General features: G+C 39.7%; 1 long non-coding RNA gene across 1 annotated transcript in view; it reads left to right on the plus strand.

Annotated features, from left to right (window-relative positions):
- LOC135450334 (uncharacterized) overlaps positions 1–18,217 on the plus strand; it is a 50,189-nt gene that overhangs the window by 16,118 nt on the left and 15,854 nt on the right. The window contains exon 2 of the long non-coding RNA XR_010441032.1: positions 1,540–1,634. This is a non-coding gene — a long non-coding RNA (uncharacterized LOC135450334). The remainder of the gene's footprint in view (positions 1–1,539; positions 1,635–18,217) is intronic.

The raw sequence follows: 18,217 nt of genomic DNA on the forward strand, positions 1-18,217 counted from the left end.
GTGGCAGGAGGGACAGACATGTTCCTATTTAGCTAAAATGGCAGCAGCAGCATCATTACAGCAATGTAGGCATTAGTTTTCTTCTGTAAAGATGAACATTTTGCTCTGCATTTTTTATTTAACCTTAATCTGCATATCAGATTTTTATCTGACCAACAGAATCCTGTCATCCCATCCACCAGTCCTGACCACTCCCAATATCCCATTAGGACACTTAAGCTTCTGATGTTCATGAACATTAGGAGTGTTTTAAGATAGTGGTCTTTTTTTCCACTGTTATGTAAAATAAGATGGGTCATTTAAAACTGTTGGCTTTTGGATTAGATTTATCCCTTCTGATCATGCAGAAAACATGAAAGGCAGCCTGAGAAGTTGATGTCAGCTGAAACTTAGACATCATTTACAAGCTCTATTTGGGGATTTTTTGGCATTTTTTGTTTGGTTGGTTGGTTTGGGGTTTTTGTTGGTTTTTGGAGGGGGATTTATTTTTATTTGTTTGTTTTTAATTTAGATAATTTTACCTTTAAATTCTTACATGCAACTGAACTGATCCTAAATAATCCAGAGACTTGGAAATGTTCTTGGGAAGAAAAGGAATTCTCTACAACTGAGAAATGCTTTCAGAAATGTCAAGAAAGAAATGTCTGAAAAAGCAAGGAAATGAAAATTTGTTGGAAGACACAAATGTGATTCACAGGTGCTTTCTGTGACTGGGAGCATTTGGAGCATTGGAAACTAAGCCCAGGTCTCTTCACTGAGATGAACTGATGTCACCTTAGCAGAGCTGAAACCTGTTTGCCTCTCATGTCTGTTAGGAGGGCTGTGCAAAGGGAGTTGTCAGTGTGGATGCAGACTTTAGTCAAAAAGAGATTCTCATACACAGGACATCCTGCAGTGTTTTACACAGGGATTTAGGAACCAATGTGGCTTAAGCTGAGTTACATTGTGGGAACACAAAAAGGGAAGTCAGCTAATCAAAAGGTTTTGCAACTACTCTAGAGATAAGGTAGATTTGTGTCTGAAACAGTGTATTAACATTTTTATTAAAATATTCTTTCACTGCCATTGTGTTCGGGGACATGTTCACTAGCATAGGCAGAAATGCAACTAAAAACATCTGAAAATGCAGCACTCAGATATCTGGGAACTGCATCAACAGGCCACTCACTTCACACAGGCCACCGAGGAGACAGCACATGCTAATGAACTCGAGCCTTGGCTGAGGTGATGCAGTAGCATAGGTCATTGAGTTGAATGAGTAGATTTACTCAAAAGCATTGATAATGTGTGATTAGAGGACATAAGCATGGCTAAAAATACAAATTGAAGTCACACATGAGGAATCAACAGATAATTTGCACCCTGAAATATGAAACTCTTAACACCCCATCACGTGCTTTTAAATTGCAGTGCTGGACAGAGATGCTCCAGTACTGACCTCACGCAGTCAGCAGCCAGAACTAAAAGCATCACACTAACCCAGTGCCTTTGCTTGCACTTAGCCCAGAGTGACATCATGGTGTTAAATCTCTTGTACAGGCAGAACTGAGATGCTGAGTGTGACAGAGACATCTCCCAAAGAGGAATTTCAGAATTCTGTTCTGCAGCCGTGACGCTGACAACATTCAGAGTTGGTAAGTGCTGTAAAGGCCACGTGCCATGGAAATCAAGGAAAGACATCAGCCAGAAGTAACTGATTTGTGTCCAAGTTGTAGGATCCCCTGCTGCATAACACAGGCACAGGAATAAATTCCTGGGTAACCAGCCATACTGGCTACATTTTTGTTGAATAGATACACCTTTAGAAACCTTCTGGAGCTCCACTACAGTCTGCCCTATCAGTTCTTCCTCCCACTGAAACCTTCTTATCTTCAGCCTTTTGTTGTTCTTCATTGTCTTACACTTCCCCGGATTTTACTGAGGAAAATGTGGCATTTCAGTTCATACAGCTTGAGTTTCTCCCCCTTCCTGAAAAGCAGAAGGAAAGAAGGAACAGAGTATTAGAAAAGCCTCAGTCTTGTTTTGATCTCAGTAAGAGTTTCACATAAGTTCTAACAGCAGTCCCAAGCATAGAAAGGATTATCTATGAAACTGTTTTTATAAACAACATTTTGTAGATGTTATGTAAGCTGAACTGATCTGCAATACCTAAACTTTTCATTCTTTTCATGGTAAAGGAAGAAAATATTACAAATATGTAAAATAAGGCACTAGTACATTAACATAAATAACTAATAAATTGTAAAGCTTTGTAGAAAACAGCTAACTGCTAATGGAATCATGCACATTTGTTGATTCTTGGAGCAGACACTGGCCATATATCATGCACCAAAGCAAGTGCTAAGAGTATCAGCACATAACAGCATTATTTAAACTTTTTTTATGGGAGAGATTAAATAGTCATTAAAGAAGCCCATACTGAGTCACTGGCTCCATTTTCCATTTTTCGTTTGCACACAAGAGACCATCACAGGTTTTGGAGTTTTCATTATTACTTATGGATATAAAGCAATTACCTTCATGGCAGTTGACCATTAAATTATCAATAATGAAAACTGCCCTTCCAAAAGGACCAGCCCAAAGATCAGAAGCTTCAGATTCAGTAATTCCACTTGGTCATCCTGCCTCACTTAAGCTTGCCAGACAATCTCAGGAAAGGATTATCATGTGGTCAGTCATTCCATTTCTTGGCTGCTTTGACCAACAGACACTACAGTGGGCCAAAGGTGGTGTTGACTCCTGGCCCACAAGAACTGACCTAAACCCATTAACCATTGCACGTAGAAGACAAAATACAGTGACAAGATAAATGATAATTACTGTTGGTCACCCTGGTCTGGCATAGATTTGAATGAAGAAGTAAAGAACATAGACAAAGTTACATGAAGATCAAAGCTCCTGCAGAGGTGGTTATTTTTTAAAGTATGAATTTTTCTGTAAAGATCTTGATTCAAGTATTTTCCCCTGCATGTTTCTGCAGCTCGTGGGGTTACTCACATTCTTAAAACTAAACTGAAATGGAAGCCAAAAGTTCCCACCTACATAAGCCTTCCTCCATTCAGCATTAGGGACACCAGGAACAAAAAGTAACCAATTTTCTGAGGAGGAAGCCATAAAATTCCATACATCCAGCCAGGGCCTGGGTAAAGCCAAGTGCCATACCTGTGCTCTGGAATAGGCTGCAGATTAGTAAATTCGGCCCTTCCTCTTGTTTGGGAATGAAAATGCTTTAGAGCCAAGTTAAAGGGATGAATTGCAGATTGAAAGTCCTTGGGTTGTTGATGCTCTTTATGCCAGATAAAACAAATAACAGAGCTCAATGGAATGGAAATCTCCATAGTCTGCCATATACTGAATTTGTTTATGGTTCACTTGGCACAATTTTTTTCCCCTCGGACAATAAATGGACTTTTAAGCTGAAAGTTAATTTTTACTTTAAGAAAGCTCTGGCTGTAAAAAATGGACAAATTAACAGCAATGAGCACTTTCACACAGGAGAAAATGATTCATTAACTGTTCTTTCGCCATTGTAGAAGAGTCCATTTTTGGCTAGTCCTCAAGAGAGTCCAAGGATGTTATAATACAAGCAACGTTTAGAAAAACTTCATTGCACAGAAAATTCCAGGCTTCAATTTTCTTCTTGAGAGAGTTCAGTAGTTGCTTTATTCTCTGTGTGTGTGCGTGTGTGTGTATGTTTATACACAGAATTAGATTCTAGCAAAGGGAAAGTGCATTTATGCAAAAAGCAATTCATCAACCACTTCTGTGCTCAGAATTCACTGAGGTAATTTAGATACTTTAATGGCAAGGTAGTTTAGGTAAGGTATGCAATAAATGTTTCCCCCAACCCCTTCAAACAGTTAGAGTAATGGAAAATGTGCACTCTAAATGAATCTTTTCAGTAAAGTAATTCTTGTTTTAATTATTTATCAGTTAGAAAATATTAAATATAATGACATAGCAAACTTCTCTGGAATCTCTTTTCATGTTGAGGGAGCACTCTCACATTAGCTGGAGTTTTATGCAAGCTCTAACTACAAGGCTAACATAATGCAGCGTGCTGCACTGATCTGTTTCTCGTAATATTAAATGTGCAGCAAGCACCTACCACAATGAAGAGACCCTTTGGATCCACTTGCAACATTTTCACTATGGCCTTGACCTTAGTGATGTCAGGCATATAGTATATCTCCACTATAATTTATTATTGACATCATGGATTAAATTTTTTGTTTCAGCTAATGCAACAGAGCAAGCAAGGTAGATTGTGAAACAAAGCCAGCTGCTGAAATACGAGGGTTGTCAAGTATAAATTTACAAAAGATATTCAGACAGAGCACAGAAGACAAAAATAAATGGACAGAGAAGCTGTTTTTGACAGACTGCAAAGGGCTAGAGACTTAAACTTGAGCATTGTAAATCCAAATGTCACAAAATACTGCTACAGAATGTGAGACATGTCTATTTCTCAGGAATATAAATGGTGATATGAGACAAAACTTTCAAGATGCCGTGCATTTTTGCAAAGTCTATCACTATCTCCTGATAAGAAACTTAGTGATCTTTTCCTCTTAGCCTTAAAAGAAGGAAATTCATCATTTAAATTCAGTGACCAACATAACAACTGTATTTGGGACAGGTAGTTTATAAAAATAGCAAAAAAACCCCCAGCTTGCTATAGTTTTTTGGATTTCTAGAAAAATATGACTTTTGGATTCCTAGAAAAATATAAACTGACTGATAGGTTTGTTCTCTTGGTGAAATTTAGCCAATCATATATAAATAATTCTTATTTGGGCATTCAGATGGATAGATGGTAGTTTTTGGCTGTTATGTGTCTGTGAAAGAACAGCCCTATATAAAAATAAAATCCTTTTTTATTTTTTAGAAGTTATGTCAGTCACATAACTCAGGGTGGGTTTTCTTGTAAAGGCTTTTCTGTGATTCCCAGAATGATGTACTGCCTGTCCACCTGAGAAAGGACTCAGTGAAGAGAGACACCCACGGAGTGAGATGGGCAGCAGTGCTCAGGCAGGCCTGCAGCTGAGGCTGGGGAGCATCCTGCAACAGCCTCAGCTTCCAAATTCTTGTATCATGAAGCCAGTAACTGAGGCTGAAAAAAGGGGCACAGCATGTTGGCCGAAGGTTCCACCTTGGAGACTTTCAGCTCCATGTTTGACTCAGCAACAAGCATGCTCTTTCTTACTCCTTTGCAGTTGAGGGAATAAATCTAACCTGAGGAAATTAAACTCTGACTCCATGACCTAAATAAGTTGTCAGCACTGATTTAAGAGGAACATACTATAGTCACAGGACCATCAATGAAGTAACTGTGGGTTCTACCAAAATATAAACAGAGAGCACTGTTTTGGGATAAACACAGAGATGGGAATGATACCTTATTCTGAGACATCTGGAATATCTCCAAAACAGCTGCATTTTGTGGAATCCTTTCCCCCAGTGCAAATCCATTCATGGCCTGAGTGATGGGGTGGCTACCTCTAGCAAGTGAAGTGCAGAGGAAGTAAAATAATGGCTAGTAAGAGCAGGGTTTGTTTTGAGGGAGTTAATTGTTTCATGTTGGGTTTTTCACTACTCAGAAGGCCTAATCTTAAATAAAAATTGGGATGGGTTAAAGCAAGGTTTTTGACACATGACTAAAAGCAGTGTTAAGACAAATGGTCTATAGCTTTCTCCTATTGTGTCAAAGATGCTGTGGAAGATGATCAATGTAGGCCAGGCCCAGAGAGATTCCACGCTCCACTCACTGCAAACACCTCTCTGGAGCAGCTCGGATACACTGTGCTGCAATAGGTAAGAGCAACAGCATGCCACATGAGCTTAGCATTAATTTTGATTCATTTTGCAGGTCAAGCATGAAATGCCTCTTGTAGTGCTCTCTGGTGCTAAACGATTTACACCAGTTTAGAATTTTCCAATCTTAGCATCAATTATTTGTGACAATTTCAGATCGCTATCTAATTTTGGCAATGCAGCATTCATACCTAGGACTTCATTCCCTGTATATTGATTTCCTCTAAGCTTTGCTTTTTTGGAAAAATCTTTTGCACTGATACACCTGGTTAGCAGATGTGGCTTGGCTATTATATGTAACGCAATTAATCTGGAGGGCTGGCGTCACAGGACTTTCCGCGATGCTGTGGCAGCATTATTGTGATTCATTAGTGTCACTTCCTCAGCAAGTTGTAATTGGCAGTGCATATTGTTTCTGTAAAAAATCAGTCACTGTGGTGGTAGGAAAAAGAATGGCATATTTTCTTTTCTGAGGAAAACAAAGGTTATCCTTGTTTACACATCTAGCATGAATGTAAAATGAACAAGCTCCATCCTTAATTTGCCTCTTCTACCTCCCTGCAAAGCCTAGGTGTTAGAGGATGGCGTTGAGATGCATTCACCAGACAAAAAGTGTTTCCTATTATTAATGGCTGGAGGAGCCCTCTGTGTAATCAAAGGGCACAGCTGCAGTGATATACGGCCAGTGACAAACGGAGAGATCTTTCCTTCTCACTGCTACAAGCTTGCCAGCTTGCAGCCAGCAACTTCCAGCGCTGTATATCTGCAAGATAAATAGCACGAGATATGAATATACGCAGTGCTTACAGTCTTGAAAAGTATTGTTATATCCCCCACATACAATCATTCTAAATATGACTTGAGTGCATTTTTCACAATTTCAGAGCTATTCTTGCTGTTTGGAAATAGATACAGCTTCTGAGCAGAGATTTAAAACCCTCTAACAGTGCTGCTTTCGGAGGTCTGGTTTGGAAGCGGATGTTGTACAGCTGATGGTGTCAGCAAAGCAGCTTTCATGAGATTCATAGCTCTCTTTTGCAGTGACAGGCAGCACTGAGCTTTTCAGTGAAAGGAATCAGCTAAAGAACATACAATATATCTTTTTTAATTTTCTGATGTGCCTATGACAAAGCAATCTAAGGAAAGAACTCATTCTCTTCAATATGTGTGTATTTCAGAAAAAAAAACATCTTATCCATTTCTTTTGCAGTTGTTTTTAGTGATGTTTTAGTCCTTTTGTTTTTACAAAAAAAGATAATTCTGTGTAGCACCGTTTCTAAGCTAAGGATATATCTGAACTGAAACAAACTTTAAAGCTAATAGGGAGCAATTGCCAGCGAAAAGCAAACAAAGGTTCTTGGTAAATAAAAGATTATGTGCCCTTTAGCCTGGTTTGCTGTTGGTATAAGTGGGTCCAGATTCCCACAAACATGAAACCAAAGCTGTCAGTGGGCAAGGCCAGCCTTGCACGGAGGCAGTGTCAGGAGTGTGTCCCCACGCACATGCAGGCACACAGGCACACACGGAGGAAGTTGGTGCCGCTCTGTGACCTTTCCATGAACTTTCTAGGAGATGCAAAGATCAGTCAAGAAGCCAAAGGTCAGCATTCATGCTGGTCACAAGCAAAAATCAGTTTTAACCAGACACTGGAAGAGTGTTTCTGCCCCTTGAGTTATCTCAGCAAAATACTAATAATTGCATTTTGTATAGAGGAAAATTGACTCAGTCGGTGTTTAATGTCTCAGCATGTCTCAGTGTTGCTGCACTCATTTGACAACTTGTCAGAAGCTATGTTCACTTTTCTCCTCTAATATATCTGTGCAGGGGAAAGATGGAGTTAAATAATATGAAGGAAGTGGCACAATGTGAGAAAAATCTGGTAATTCAGAGTGAACAGTGCCATTGCTAGTGTTCGTGAGACACAAAAGTATGAGCTGAAGAAAGGAAATTACATGTTGATTGCCTATGAAGAAAAACATTGAGTTAAAAGCAAGGCAACAGTAAAGGAAGTCTGCAATTTCAGTCATAATTGACTTGTCCAGCCTCTCACACAGTGCTTGGTATCAGATTATACCACAGTGGTATCTTTGTTTAAATCAGAGTTAAAAAAAAAAAAATAATCAGAATGAAATATACAAGTAATATAATCCTACTTTCAGCAGGTCAGAAGTGAAAACAAATGTGGTGATTTTGCTTCTGCTGTAGCCTGAGGTGGACATTTGCCCATGTGACAGCATACAAGATACATTTTAGCACAAAACTCCCATTGACTGCAACGGGACTCTGATCGAACCCAGACACAGCAAGTGCTGTATCCCAGAAGAAGCACAAACCTCAACCATATGACTGTCCTTACTACAGCAGGCTGGGAGGATTTTGTTCTAAGAAATGAGTTATTAGGAACATTATTTTGTTTCCCCTTGCCTCTGCTTTTCTCGCTGACACAGTCTAATAAATTAATAGTAAAGTTCCGCTTAGGAAAAATGATGAGTGAAGCTCACGAGATGAAGCTACAGAGATGTGAAATTTTGGTCATGGATAGGAAAAGGATACTTTTTTAACAGTGTACTTTAATAACAGCAAGTGGTTAATGAATACATTTTTATCTAACATACTATGAAATCTCTCAATATATTCTTCGACTCAGAAAGTAAAGGGAAAAGAACATACAATATTTTTCCCATAACATAAAATATTTTTCCCATATTGGCTTATTGGTGACTACAGTTATTTCTCATGCTTATTCTTTTTTAGAGTCATCTGAATTACTTTGACCACTTCCTCACATCTTTTAACTCCTAAAGCAAATTATTTCACTAATAGTTGCTCACTCTGGGGCTAGTTTTACTGTGCTTTCTTTTGTAAAAAACAAAACAAACAAAAAAGCCAAACCAAAACAAACAAAAACCAAAACAAAACAGCTGGGTTTGTTGTCCAGTTTTTGAACTAAAATATGAGTGAGAATGTCTCTGCACAACCCAAAACTGCAGTATTTCCTGCCCTGTCACTGAGAACTGAAGTGCTTTTCAGAACAGGGTCAGGAGCTGTCAGGAGCACTGAGGGTGCTTTGTGCCTGCCCCTGCAGTGGAAAGGCAGCTCCCTGCAGCTGGGAGCTCCCACCTGGACCAGAGCTGGGCTGAAGCTTCCAGCTTCTTCAGGAAGGGGTCTGGGGACTCTGGGCTCAGTGGTAATTCTAGATGAGGCTTGCAATGGGATAGTAAAGTAAGGCATAAATTAAACAAGTTCATGGCAGGCAGTATTTAATATAATAATACAGGGAGGACTTAGAGTCAGGGCTACTCTTCTGTCTCCATCACAGAGGAGAATAATGGAAAATCCGATTTTTAATCTCTCTGCAAATATTTAACTCCTTTTAAAGTCCTTCTGATGATTGCATTTACTTCATGCTTGTGCCAGCTCTTCTGTGTGTGGGAGTGCTCGTAGATCCTGAAGTGACTGTGGAGCGTCTTCTCGTTCCTTCAGCCAGCAGAGAAATATTACCAGGCAGCAAATAAATGGTGCTGGCCAACTTCTACTTGGGTATTGAAAGCATCTTGCCAGGGAACACTCTGATCCACATACACTGACTTCTTTTAAAAGCTGGAAGAGTCTGAGAGGACTATAAAAGAAGCTAAAGTCATGCTAATGTTTTTCAATGGTCAACATGATGACTAATATACATTCAACTATTAAGATGAAAAGAGGCATCATCCCAGTCTTGGAAGCTTAACATTGGAGACAATCAGTACATAATTAAATGACAGCAGCAGAACATTCATCTTGGCACATTTTCAGGGAAGTTAAGTCTTGTCAGACAAGCATGGTCTTATTTTTATTTATTAAATAGCAAGTTCTGGTGATAAAAACCCCAACAAAGCCACACAGTCACATTGAATGGACTAAACCAAACAAAGAGATATTGAGTAACTGAAAACTAGAAGTCACCATGCTCTGTTGAGCCCTCAAAGGCCTCTTTCCTCTCCTGCTCTACAGCTGGTGGTAACAGCAAGGCAGGGGCAGGAACACACCACCCATACAGGAACAGGGCCAGTCCAGTGACAGCAACCAGAGTCAGCCAAATCCTCACATCCCAGACAAGTCCACAGAGCCAAGGCTGGTCTGGGGTCCAGCAAGGAAGTCAGGTCAGCAAGGCCACCTGGCTTGGCACAGAAGGACGCAGGCACAGACACACCTAAAATGTAACTTCAGCAAGGACCAAGGGCAGAAGCCTGACATTAAACGCAGCTTGGGAGGCACTGGACAAAAGCCTCACAACAGCTTCTCCAGATCTTTCTCATGCAGCTCTTTCTCACAGCCTGGCTGCTTTCATAGCAGCTCGATCCAGGGCTCCACAGCTGCATGGCATCAGATGGTGCGGCCATGGTGAAAGCCATGGTGGGGCTGAGGAGAAGAACCTGCAGAGCAGCTCAGGGCCCCAGCTGGGATCTGGGAATCACGGCAGCTAAACAAAGGAACACAGACTTTTCATACAATATACAGAGGAGGATGTGAAGGCAAGAAAATACCCAGCCTTAACTGGATTTCAGAAGGGGCTACCTTACATGAAAATAGCATTTGTGAAAATGCTCGTGGGAATATTGGGTTGGTTCTTGAAGTACATTATGAAACTAAAAAAAAAAGGTTAAAAAAACCCCCAACATTCAAAGAAAAAAAAGAGTCAGGAAAACATGCCTTAATCTGTTGAGGTTATCCAAGAAGGAGTTAAAAAGTGACTTAATCAAAGTCTGCAGGTATCTACATAAGGAAGAGATTTCTGATAACAAATAGCTATTTAGTCTAACAGAAAAAGGCACAATAAGATCCAGTGGTTGGAAGCTGTCGTACTTTCTCTAGCATGGGTCATTAATCATTGGAACAACCTACCACAGGATGTGGTAGATCATTTGAAGTCTTTAAATCAGGACTGCATCTTTACAAAAGAAATTCCTTCTCTCAAACAGAAAATCTGCATCTGATGCAGAAACTGAATTGTGCAAAGATTGAGGTGAAAGTCTTTAAAATATATTAAATTAAAAAAAAAAACTCAGTGGAAAAAAATGTATGGACAAATTTATGTAAAAGAAGCAGAGAAAGGAAAGGAAAAAGGTTTTCTTTCTAAAATATATGTCTTCTGTCCTTTAAACACAGTGTGAAAAAGACATGCTTTTTCATTGAAGTTCATCTGGTGGCATTCTGACTGCACATGGTGATGGGCTCACCAGTTGTTATTTATGAAGCATGGATTCTTGGGCATGGTTAAAAAATACCAGTTGGCCTTCTTTCAGTTAAATCCCATTCCTTTGAGGTGAGTTTAATCATGCCTGAAAGATATCTGTAAAACAGAAGCACTTTGAGTTTCCTACAAAGAAGAAAAGAAGATACCAGCCTGCAGGAGAGAATGCAACTCTTATGTCAAAGAGAGCAAACAGGGTGCAATTCCAGGGCTGTACTTTTGAGTTCAGAACACCAAAGTTTATAGTCAGAGCTCCCATGAGGAGGGACAGGAGTATATGAGGATATTTGCTACTTCTTATAGTTATTAGCACTAAACATTTATACAATTCTAGTGCTCTGCTTTGATAGGAACTTCTTTGTGCTGGGAGCTGCAAACAGAAAAGGGCAGGGAGCAGACAATCCATGCACAGGAAGAGAGCTGCAGCCCAAAGCCTGCAGCAGCCTGCACAGAAAACTTAAGCTGGTCTTCCCGAGTTGCTGCCATGACAAAAAAGGGACTGTTTTCCTGCCTGCTTTGACCATGCATGAAGTCTTTCTCTGAAACTTTCTTTATGATTTTAGCCTCTGATATGCAAATAGCTGTTGGATAGAAGTGTGTGTTCCAAGTTCACTGGGCTTTTCATGATCAGAGAATAATAGTAAAGAGCTGGATGCAGAGATTACGCTAGCTTTGCTCCACCTGTCCTGTGGGATCCAGTAGTTATGTCCCTAACCCTTCCGTGACCTAAGCATATGTAATGCATGTAGCATGGCTGAGACAGGCATAAGGAAATGAAAATGCATGGGACATACCTGCTAATTGATGATGTGCATGCCAAGGCACACAGCTGCGTGTGTGTGCGTGCTCTGGGAGCGTGCATGCCACATGTGCACCCCACCCCCCCCTGCAGCAGGATAGATTCCCAGTTAAAACACAGACCTCTCTGGAGCAAGTGGTCCATGCCTCTACTGTTCCTGGAAAACCTGCTGCAAATAACAATCAGTTGCAACAATTCAATACAGTTCCTACTGTCAAATCTTTAAATTCATTAGCCATTTCACATACTTTGCCATTTACATTGTTGGATCACTTCTTCTCTTTCCATAAGCTTATAAAAACAAACAATTAGTTAAGACAATTTCTATGGCTTTTCTCCCCACACAAGTAATTCTTAGCCTTGCTTTTTCTGAAGCCTGCTGTTGGGCTGAGCAGCATTTTCCCCCCCTGGGGTGTGTGTCTCAGCAGTGATGGTCGCCAGATGAGGCTGTTTCAGGCTGACACAAAGTGCCATCTCCAGAGGCTGAACAGCTCTGAATTACCCCACAAATGCTGCTGGCTGGAGGAGCCAGGGGGAAGGCAAGAGGCTCAGCTGCTGTTCAGCATGTCACAGCCCCAGTCTGTCAGTCAGCACAGCCCAGATCCCACACAGAAACCTCCATGGGCTTTGGATCAAGCCTTAAGCATTATAGTACTTTGGGACTGTGTGTGCATGTGTGTGGTTTCTGGGTGTATGTTTTAATTTTGTTTTGTTCTGGAAATACCAAGTATGTCCTTTGAGACCATTAGAAATGAAGTTTATATAGACATGGTAAAAGACCACTGTAGGCAAGGATAATAAAATATTAAATCATTATGAGAGACATAACGACTGGTTTAAAATAGAAAGTTCTGAGTTTTCCAAGTTCAGCAAGTATTATTGGTTTTTTCTTTCATTTTTGGAGCATCTGTGATTATACAGAACTAATAATTTGAGAACTGAAAAAACTGGGTTTGTTTATGAGCAGGCAATATAAACTCATCTATCAGACTCATCAGGATGTGAGCCAAATCATAAATTACCATCTTACTGTTGGCTTTTAGAGAACAGTGACACTTCCTCCATGTGAAAATATGCCCCTTATTTTTGAATCAGGAAAGCTAAGAGCTTTGCTTCTGGCAAGGACAACTCTAAATGGAATCATTCCTAATGCAATCTGCCCTTGAAATAAAGCTTCCTCTCATCTGCATTCCCCATGTCATCTGATATAGGCTTCAAATATAAAATTTTCATTGTTTTTCTATGACATTGTCAGGATGAGAAGAAATATTAGCAACATGATTCCTAACAGAATCTGCATGAAGTTGTCACACATTGGACTTCCTGCTAGACATAAATCCATTATCCTGCAAACTGTGTTGCTCACATGACATTCCTAGTAAGCAGCTGCAGTTGATAAGAGCTATTCTGCATAATTTGCTTTGAAGTATCTTTTAAGATAGAATTAACCAGATGATGTATTCTTTTTTTTCTTTCCCCCTTTGTCTCTCTTGGTGGTGATGGTGTTGTCATCATCATCGTGGTCCTGTTCCTACAGAAATGTTTGTGGACTGCAGATACCCACGTGGTATCTGTATACCTTGTGAGCAGTTTGTCTGTATCTTACACTAAATGTGTTTAAACCTAAATGTCTGGACTGCCAGAAATAACATAGAGAAATCTGGAACTGCTAAAATCAGAAAATAAAAAAGTCATTGTAGTTAGCCAGTATGACAGTGCTTGAAAATACATCTGATTTATCAAGAAATGAATATTCTGTCTTTCCATCACCTTGCTTTCAAGTCCAAGTATGTATTGTTTTTCAAACACTGGCATTATCTGTAAAAAAGAGATTAGTTTATATTTGTATTGAGTGACAAAATCCGTGTCTCTAAGACACTGAATGGTGGTATAGCTTCTTCCACGGCATAGTTTTGCTGTGTGGAGAATCACATCTTTGCCCACTTGTTTTCTGCATCGCTTGCCATACACAATGCAAAGGAAGTAACTGTGAAAATGCAAATGAATATTCTCATGTAAGTGGTGCTAATATGATTGCATGCTATACATCTGAGTGGCTCAGAAAAGTAACGGGCACCATTCTGAACTGTGGAAACATGAGCCATGGTGAAAAAGTTGGAATTCAGATTTATTGCTTCTTTCTTCTCATCTCCAATGCTTGAATAAATGAATGAAACATTTAAAGGATGCAAGTTTAAGTATCTTAATTTCATCAGCTTTGGCTTGGCTTTTTGCTCTTCTATGTTCAAATGAAGCACCTCATCAAAATTACATTAAAATTATAAATGAAATCAAGGTCCACTTTTTATTAACTTTTGCTTTTTATCCTCCCTCTGTTTAAATGCATTGGCTCTGAAGTCTCCTGGCTGCAGACGCTGAGTGTTTAGAGGCAATACTGCAGACTTTTATGTTTTATGGATTCTACCAGAACAATATAACATGATACTGACAATCATAAACAGATACTAAGTTGTTTCAGTTTGGAAACAATTGCAGCCATATAACCCTTGGTGGGCTCTTTTATATGAACTTTTATTTTTCTCCGTACAATGGCTAACATGGGAACTATCCCCCCTCCAATAGAGCAGCTTGTATTTGCTCAGGAAATGGTTAAGTTACAGCTGGTCACCCCTGTTACTTCATGGAAATGCTTTGATTTGTCTTCCATACTAAAACAGTTAGAGTCATTTGTTTTACTAACAACTCCCCTCAGAGCAGAACCTCAATACCATCTTAAAGCAAAATTAACTTCACACATGACTTTGTCAAGAAGCTTATTTCCATCTCAGGAGAGTTCAAATTTCATGAAATCTGGGCACAGTGTAGTTAGAAGGACAGACTTTGGAAATGTCATTTCCTTCTTTGTGCTGCCCATACTGGCCACTGACCCAAGGATTTTTCAGGGGACATAAAGGCATTCTTAAGAGTATAAAAATGCCTGTACTTGACCAGGTTACCCAGCTTGGCCATTGCCAAGAGGGCACTGGGCAAAATATTAATTGTATCTCCAACCTGCACTCTGACTTGTTCAAAGGTAACCTCAAGGATGTGTCCACAGCAGCTACACTAAAATAACTTTATTTTGAAAGCTTCTGATAATTTGTAAAATATTTGGCATATCTAAGAGTAGGGAATTTTCCTGAACTGGCTCATCACTTTCAAAAAGGGAAAAATATAGCTTCAGCCTCCCAAACCAACTGACAAGGCAGCTTAAAGATACCAACAGTAGATGGACAGCTAACATGGGCTCTGTATGTACCTTGCTCCACCCTTCTCTGAGGAGTCATATGAATATGAAGCTTTTTACTGTTAAATTTAAGTCCTGTAAGGGAAAAAAAAAGGAAACAAAAAAAAATATTCTAGTTTAATGATGCTAATTCTAGTTTGTCTAGCACAGTCAGATCATTTGAGAACACCTTCTGGACTTGAAACAGAGAAAAAATGAAAGATTTCTCTTTGTTAGAATTTCAAAGCAGTTCGCATTCACCACAAGCCGCCTGCAAACAGTAAAGCTCAGAATACCAGCCCGTATCAAGTCATTAACCTTTTAGGACTCAATCAAAGCAGTGTTGTGTGACATTAATGAATGCTTTAATGTGGTATATAAAAGCTAACAAACATGGAAACTGGCAATGATTCATCAAATTTAATATTCCATCAAACATTTAATTTTGAAGACTGACACTTTGTTAAAATAATGCAATAGACTACAAGTTCAGAAGAGTGCCTTTAATGAGAGCCATTCCCCACTTTTTAGGACTTTTCCAAATTGCATTTAGATGCCCAACAAAAGCAAGAAAAGTTCATAAAAAACTGAAACAGTTATGCAACCTTCTAAATAACACTTGAACATATTTTATGGAATCTGTTGAGAAGAGTGAAGGAAGTTGTCCTTATAAATACACTTGCAGTTTAGGTCACACATTGTCTGCAGTCATTGCTAGGAGGCAAAAGCCCTGTTGTAAAACAGCTGGGCTTCTTGGCTTGGGGCAAAGGCAAATTCCACAGCCAGAAACCTAATTAGACACTTTTGGAATTCACAGCACCCTTTCACGCTATGACCTTTTCCTTTCTCTGCCTTCCCCTTGCTTCTCTACAGCTCACCCCCATATGTCCTCCTCCCCCCGTCCCCACATGAACATCTGATCCTCTCCTTACTAAATATGTTGCTCTTTATTGCATAAATACTGTCTACTGGCCAAATTCAATCCTGCTGGTAATAAGACCAACTTGGAAGTCAACAAGTTTTATGTCATGGATAAATTTGCCCCTGTGATACATTTAACTTGTAAGAGACTCTGTTTACCCAATCTCCTAAAATTTTTTGAAAATATGGACTGCAGGGAACTGATTTCAAAAAACAGCTTTATCTGTCCGGGAAAATTTCAAAGTAACCAAAGAATTCTCATGTTGTCCTGGAAAGAAAAGCAAAATAGTCTGACTAAAACCCATCAAGATATGGTCTAAGCCTGTCCCATTGCCAGGGCACCCACCTGAATGCAGAAAGCCCAGGTTCAAATTCCTGGAGGGACTTGAACCTGGGTCTCCCACATATAACAGGTAGATATGCCAGCTCCTGGTCCCACGCTGGCTTCCTTCAGGACTGAAATAGCAATTCTGTTCTGAACCTGGCTTTTTCCCTTAAAGATTTTGCATACTCACAAAGCACTTTTCATATTGACAGATATGTATTTTTCAATGAACAGTGCCTCATCACAAATTTGCCAACCTCCTATACCCTCTGAAAAACACGTTCACAACTTTTCTAAAAGACAAGCACACTTTAATTTAAATGTTATTTGTGTCAAGGGGAAATAATATCCAAAACCACATAGATATAAGAATCTAGATGTCTTATAAAATAAATGTACAACTGATAGAAATGACAGCCTATTAAATGTCACTGAAGATGTATAATTTACAGTGAGACTATTATATATCATTTTCTTAAATTGTTTTTATAACATAAGCTGCAGTTCTTATCCAAACTCATTTCCAGCCAAAGAGCATGTTCCCTCACACAGATTTTTCACTTAAGTAAAAACTGCAGGATTCATCCATTAAAAAAAAAAAAAGTATGATAAATAGGATATTTTAACTGAATTGGGTAATAGAGAACTGCTGTGCCACTCCTGAGAAATGTCTATAATTCACTTATGCCTTCTGGTATTTGTATAGCATGTTGACTCATGAATCACAGAGTAGCTATCATAAAAAAAACAATGTCTCCTTGACAAAAAATACATTTAACTCAGCTGAGATTTGCAGTTAAGATTCATGCCTACATTTTTAAAATCACAAATACCATGACATTACACTTGGGGACCTGTTTTTGTAGACCTGGGCACTTTGGTGGTACATTTCCTGTTCCAAATCCCAGAAAGCACTAATGAGTTGCTTCTTGCCATACTCCTGGCAGCATTATTCTCACTTTGCACATGGTAAAACTGAGGCAGAGGAGCTCAGTAAGGAGGTCAGGGGAGAAGCAAAGTTCAAAGCTCAAGGCAGAGGGCAGAAGCAAATGCTGCTTTGGGCAGCTGGTGCCCCATGATTCCCATGGTTGCCAGCTCCAACAACAGGTACCTCTGCAACTACCCACCAGCAGTACCTTTCCTCTAGCTGCCCTTTTGCAGAAGCAAGTGGACTTTAAAAATTTTTTTATTTTTTAGGAAATGTAATTTTTTCTCCAGCCAAAGGCATTCTGATACAGTTTTGGCCCATGAGGTAAGAAACAGACAGGTTCAGGCAGATTTTTATTAAATATGTAGAGCAGTTGGGATAGGAGCAGGTGAGAGATGCCTACCAGGGGATGTCAGTGTGCTTTTGTCACATCTGAAATGGTGAGAAACAGTACTTGTCACAATCATTGGCAATGGGAAAGGGAAGAAAATACCTACAGGGTGTCCAGAGGAAATGGCCAGATTTGGGTTTTCCTCCAAGGAAAAAGTGTGCATCTCTCAAGGCCTGTGAGGCAGAGACTAAATATCAGTTGGTATTTCGAGGGTGTCAGAGGTGCCAGGTGAGAGGAGAGCCTGCAGAATAAAGTCTCAATATCAACAGAGAAAGAAACAAAAACCAGAGGGCTCTTTGTGACTTCAAACCCACAGAATATTGCCTCTACCATGGCAACTGGGGATGCACAGTCCTGAGCCAGGCACGTTGGGCTGACTTCCAGTTCACCCCAGCCTCGTCTCTTCAGCCAGGACTGGAGGGGTGAAGCATCTCGCTCAGCCTGGGCCCTAAAATGATCTCTTATTTCATCTTCCCCAACAAGCATGTATCTACAACATGCTACTGCTTTTTTGCTTGAGATTCAGTATCTCAATCACTGAAAAGTACCATTCATTATCATTTGCAACTATCATTTTAAT

This window comes from Zonotrichia leucophrys, chromosome 7 (genome assembly GCF_028769735.1).
Source record: "Zonotrichia leucophrys gambelii isolate GWCS_2022_RI chromosome 7, RI_Zleu_2.0, whole genome shotgun sequence".
Classification (NCBI taxonomy): domain Eukaryota; kingdom Metazoa; phylum Chordata; class Aves; order Passeriformes; family Passerellidae; genus Zonotrichia; species Zonotrichia leucophrys.